This window comes from Eumetopias jubatus, unplaced genomic scaffold (genome assembly GCF_037043125.1).
Source record: "Eumetopias jubatus isolate StellerSeaLion01/CBP00866 unplaced genomic scaffold, mEumJub1_p1.0 scaffold_7, whole genome shotgun sequence".
Lineage (NCBI taxonomy): Eukaryota > Metazoa > Chordata > Mammalia > Carnivora > Otariidae > Eumetopias > Eumetopias jubatus.
In genome coordinates, this window is record NW_028274813.1 from 72,340,331 (window position 1) to 72,346,649 (window position 6,319).

The following is a 6,319-nucleotide window of genomic DNA, read 5'->3' on the forward strand; positions in this document are numbered from 1 at the left end:
TGTGACCTTTAAACATAGGAACTGAATGGAATAGTTCTAAAGTAGTTCTGTCCAACGTGATAGCCACTAATTACATGTGGCTACTTAGGTTTGTTAGAAAACAAAATTTAACCAAGTAAATGTTGAAGATCTAATTGCCTTTATTAAACAATTCATGAATCAGACAGCATCTCATCTAGCAAAAAGAGGGGAATGCCAGGAGATTTACGAAATGGAAGGTTTTATAGAAAGAGGGTGAACAAGAAAGCTATTAGCAAAAGAACTGTTCAGGCCACTTTGCCTTAGTGGGGAAAGCAAGGGGTCTTATCTTCTTTTGGGGGAGGGAGAGGGCCCACGTGGCAGACTCACTGGCACTGATGGAAAAATTCTTGCTTAACCCATTAAGACTACATTTTTGGGAGAGGTTGAAATTGCAATTAGAATAGGTATTAAGGCTTGAGTTTGGGAATTTGGTCTAAGTGAAGCCGTTTTGGGCCTCTTTTTTTTTTTTAAACTGATTTAAGTTAGTAAAAATGAAGTTTCTTAGTTACAACTGGCTATATTTGAAGTGCTCAATAGCCACATGTGTCTAGTGGCTGCCATACTGGACAGCAGAGAGACATTTACATCATCACAGAAAATTCTATTGGATGATGTTGCTCAAGTAGTGATGAGTTCAGTCCCGTGTCGTGGAGGGTGTTCTGTCCTTGCAAAGGACAATATGGTAGATTTTTGGGTGCTAGGGAGGAAGACTGAAAGGTTCTCTTTATGGGACTCCCAAAGATTATGTCAGGGAGGAAGAATTTCCTTTGGCCTTCTAGGTGGACAAAGAATCAAATTAACAGGAGAAAATCAAGTCCAGGTTTTCACCTGTGCTTCTGCCAACTGGCTACAAATTGGAGGTTCCCATGATCCCCTCCTCAGGTTCAGTAATTTGCTAGAATGGCTCATAGAACCTAGAAAAATAGTTTACTATATTACTGGTGTTAAAAAGAAACACAAGATCTAAAATGGAGTCACTTTTGCTAAAACCCCACCAAGACTTAACACATAACCTAATTGCCTTGCTGCCTTTGTAACTTCCTGGTTAGCACTAGTGAAGTAATCTGCTTGAGACCCTGGGACGTCACCTATGGGAATGTAACCTTACCTGAAATAATCCTCTTTTAGTTTCCTGTCCCACTCTCCTCCTGCCTAAAAAACCTTCCATTTTTGTACAACTCCTTAGAGCTCACTTCTATTTGCTAGATGGGATGCTCCCTGATTCCAAAATTATTGTATAAAGTCAACTAGATCTTTAAATTTACTCAGTTGAGGGGGGTGCCTGGGTGGCTCAGTTGTTAAGCATCTGCCTTCGGCTCAGGTCATGATCCCAGGGTCCTGGGATCAAGCCCCGCATCAGGCTCCCTGCTCGCAGGAAGCCTGCTTCTCCCTCTCCCACTCCCCATTTGTGTTCACTCTCTCGCTATCTCTCTCTGTCAAATAAATAAATAAATAAATCTTAAAAAAAAAAAAGAAAAAATAAATTTACTCAGTTGAGGGGTGCCTGACTGGCTCAGTCAGTGGAGTGTGCGACTCTTGACCTCAGAGTCATGAATTTAAGCCCATAGAGTTTACTTAATAAAAAATATATATATTTTAAATTCTCAGTTGAATTTTTTTTTAACACTGATTTGTTATAAAAGGATACAGCTTAAGCACAGCGATATGAAAGAGATGCACAGGGCAAGGTATGGGGGGGGAAGGGGCACAGAGCCTCCATGTCCTCCCCAGTTGCACCACCCTCCCAGCACCTGGATGTGCTCAGCAACCCATAAATTCTCCAAACTTCTCTGGTTAGGTTTCCTTCCTTCCTTCCTTCCTTCCTTCCTTCCTTCCTTCCTTCCTCCCTCCCTCCCTCCCTCCCTCCCTTCCTCCCTCCCTCCCTTCCACCCTCTCTCCCTCCCTTCCTCCTTCTCCCTTCCTTCCTTCTCCCTTCCTTCTCCCTTCCTTTTTTTAATGGAAGCTTCATTACATAGGTATGATTGATTAAATAATTGCCCATTGGTGATTGAACTCAATCTCTAGCACCTCTCTCCTCTTGCGGTGGGGCTTACAGTTCCTAGCCTGGAATCAGAGTTGGTTCCCCAGGCAACCAGTCTCTACCCTTAAGGACTTTCCAAAAGTCACTTTAATAACTTAAATTCAAATGTGGTTGAAGGGGCTTGTTACAAATAACAAGACACTCCTTTCACCTTTATTGCTCTGGAGCTATTTCAGGAGCTGGGAACAAAACCAAATATGATAATAAAAGATGCTCCTAGTAATGAAGGATGGTTGGAAGAAAGGCAGGAAGTGACAAGTGGCACCCTCCCCCCACCAAGAGAAGACCACCCTTAAAAGGATTTTACACCACCCTGGAGGGAGCCCTCCACCCTTTCCCACCTGGTAGATAGATGACGAAAACCTTATTGGGTGACAGGTGCATGGATGGTTAATCAGATTAAAATAACCTGCCAACAAGTCCATAAAACCCTTCACACCTAGAAACCTGGGGCAACCCTCTCAGGTCCCCTTCCTCTTTGGGAGCTTTGCACTATTGCCCAATAAACTTTACTACGGCTCAATGAACTTTGCTCTGCTGCCCACCACTCTTTGTCTGGTCTACCTCTTCATTCTTTAAAGCAGCCTGACTGAGAACTGCGGGCACTGAAGGAAAAGAAATCCTGTTACACCAGTGCTCTTATCAACACTTAGGAAATTTCTAGGGTTTTAGGAGCCCTGTGCTAGGAAAAGGGATGAAGACTAAATACACATTTCTTACATTAAAAGATACAAGGAAAGGGGGTTTCATTTCTTACTGTAGAGACACTGTAAAGTTGTGGCCTTTGCTTGTAAGGGGACCCTCTTGCCCCTCTTTCTTATTGTTTTATGATGTTGAGTATTGAATAGCAGAACATGCCACCCCAAAATATGCCACTATAGCATAAGCATTATTTTGAGCTGAAGGCAATTGAGAAGAAGCAGATACAAGAAAAGCTCTCTGCCCTCCTCCTATTTGCCTAAAAGTGGGACATAACTTTGTAGATGTGCCCTCCCCCATAAGGGAAGAACAGAAGAACTCTAGATTCTTATCAACCCAGAGAGGGCACCAGAAGAATCTACCTAACTTTATTTTATTAACTAAACATTATTTTTATTAATTCCCTCATACATTTTTACCTTCCCACAATTTGCAGCCCTAGAAACTCAAAGTCCTTTTTCTTTGTCTTGTCACTTCTCTAAAAGTGTATTCCTTTTTTCGTAAAATGCTGTTGTAACAAAGTAACAGGCCCCAAATGGAGTCACTTTATTAGGCCCCACATCACCAAACGTTACAGTTTTGGCTTTTCTAGAAATGGAATCAGTCAGGAATTGCCTAATTAGCATTAGTCAGGTAATGTACCTGATAGATCCCTGTCATCCTCTAAAGGAAAATGACCTTGACATCACCAATCAGCTTTTTGTCTAGTATAACTTCCTAGTTCCTGCTCCCATCTGCCTATAAATGTCTTTCATTTTGTATAGCTTCTTGGAGCTCCTTTCTGTTAGACTGAATATGCCTAATTCATGAATTATTAAATAAAGCCAGTAAGATCTTTAAAATGTAAGCAGTTGAATTTTGTTTCTTACCATGATATGAGCCCAAGTTCCAACCACCCCTTTGAGTTACTCATAACTGAGTACTGCCATGTGTCTATGTGAAGCATATGTTAATAAAGTTGTTTGTTTTCTCTTGTTAATCTGTCTTTTTTCAGTCTAATTTACAGGGTCAATAAAACTAAGATGGTTAGAAGGAAATTTTTCCTCTCCAACAGTATTTTTGTAATAAAAATCCTAAGGTCTATTCTGACTTCACCTTTAATTTCTAAATTTGTTTTGCCCCTTGAGAGCCATCTGAGTTGCAGTCTTTTAGTGCCATCTCTTGCATGTCCAAAATATTGGGGCTCTGTGGTTTGCCCAACTTTTAGTCAGAGATATAGAAGAAGCATAGTTAATTACCAGTATTAATGATTGTTAAGAGCAAATGTTTTTTTTTTTTAAAGATTTTATTTATTTATTTGACAGAGAGAGACACAGCGAGAGAGGGAACACAAGCAGGGGGAGTGGGAGAGGGAGAAGCAGACTTCCCGCCCAGCAGGGAGCCCGATGTGGGACTCGATCCCAGGACCCTGGGATCATGACCTGAGCCAAAGGCAGACACTTAACGACTGAGCCACCCAGGCGCCTAAGAGCAAATGTTTACAGAACATTTACTGTGTGTTAAATACTATGTTAAGTGCTTAATGTCAACGTCTCATTTAATCCTCAAAACTGTTACAAAAATTCAACCAAATAAAATTTGAAGACCTATTTTTTTTTAAAGATTTTATTTACTGACAGAGAGAGCACAGAGGGAGCAGGAGGCAGAGGGAGAGGGAGAAGCAGGCTCCCCACTGAGCAAGGAGCCTGATGCGGCACTCGATCCCAGGACCTTGGGATCATGACCTGAGCTGAAGGCAGCTGCTTAACTGAGTCACCCAGGCATCCCTAGTATTTTTTTTTTTTTTTTTGATTCATGAATTGGGCATTTCATCTTGCAAATAGAGAACTCTGGGGATTTTACAAAATGGAGGGTTTTTATAGAAAGAGGATAGGGCAAGAAAGTTATTAGCCAAAGGAAAGGATCGTTTAGACCACTTTTCCACAGTGGCGAAAGCAAGAGGTCTTATCTTCCTTAGGGGTATGGAGAGGGCCCATGTGGAAGACTCACTGGTGCTGACTGAAAAATTCTTAACTGACTGGTTAAGACTACATTTCCGGGAGAGGCTGAAACTGCAATTAGATTATGTATTAAGCCCTTGTTTGGGGACTCAGCCTAAGGCACCATTTTGGGCCTGTGCTTTTCTTTTTAACACAACATTCCAGCAATCCTGGTATTGTTATTTCTATTTCATAGAAAAGGAAAATGAGGTTGCATGACTAATCCTAGAACCTGCACTCTTATCCATTATTCTGGATGTGAATTTTCACACATATTCTGATTTAAACTACTGAAATAAATTAGGATTAGCAATTTCCTATTGACAGATCAAAAATATTTCAGTGATTATAGAATCATAAACTGAACACAAAACAAAATCTTTTCTTGCTGTTTTAAGTAGTCCAGAAAAGCTTTAGTTTATTATATTGGTGTTTGACTTTGCAGGTCTCAGAAAAGGATGCACTCAGTAAGTGAATTTGATATTTTTCATCTCTTCTGCTTTCCCCCTTTGGGAATTCCTGTGGAGATGCTAATGATGATAGCTGACATGGATCAAAGACAGACAAAACATAAGGGAGAAACTGCCGAAAGGAACCTGGCTGATGGAACAGAAACCCCCTGAGGAATACACTCCTGAATGATTAAAAAGCATCAGCCTAGACTTTAAAGTTTGAAGTTGAATGCTGGTGAGGAAGCTACCCTCCTACTTGCTGATGAAACAGGGAGAAAGGTTCAACTTGTCAAGCTTCCTGCCTTATTATATTGAAATAGGAACCAGCCTGGTTATTCACTCCCCCCCCCCTTTTCTTCTCAGCACCATAAGAGAGTTTAGGCTGAGCTTAAGTTCATATAGCAGCACAAATCTCTGTGGGTGTGAAAATGAATCTCTTTTCAAATAGATTGTAAAGCTTTCTGAAGACGTGAGTTATTTCTCTTCTTTCTCAAACCTAAGCAAGGTTTTGCCCACCACTGCTAATCAGTACGTTTGTTGACACTGATGTAGTTTCCAGTTTAACAAATAAAAAGTGAAAATGAAGGACCCTTGTCTTCACATGGTGCTTTCGGAATTTTGATTGAGTACCTAGGATAGCTCAAAGTTGTTAATAAGCTTAAAAAGTACCTGGTTACGTGGGACCTCCAACTGAGAGATGACAGAAGTAGGGCAGGAAGGTCAGATTAATGTGAAACTAAAAGGGCAGTGAAAGCCAGAAATTAGTGGATCTTTTTTAAAAAAGTTAAAACGCTAAATATAAGCAGGTAATTCCATTTGTTAAAACACAAAACCACAAACCTTCAGTTTCCTCTGCAAAATGAGTTGGAGAGGTAGGGTTTGAACCAGGCAATGCCCTTATGGGCCTTCCAGCGCCGATACCTGGGATATTACACCGGGGTCAGGATGCCAGTTTGTTGAGGTGGCATCCTCAGAAGGTGGCTGAACTTGATCATTTACTATTTGCATGTTAATCCACTGTTTTCTCTCAGTCCCCGCCCCAACACTGGCCCTTTTAAGACTATGATTTCCCAGACGGTACCTACAATTTAGCACAACGTCCCGAGGAGGCGCCCAATAAATGTTTG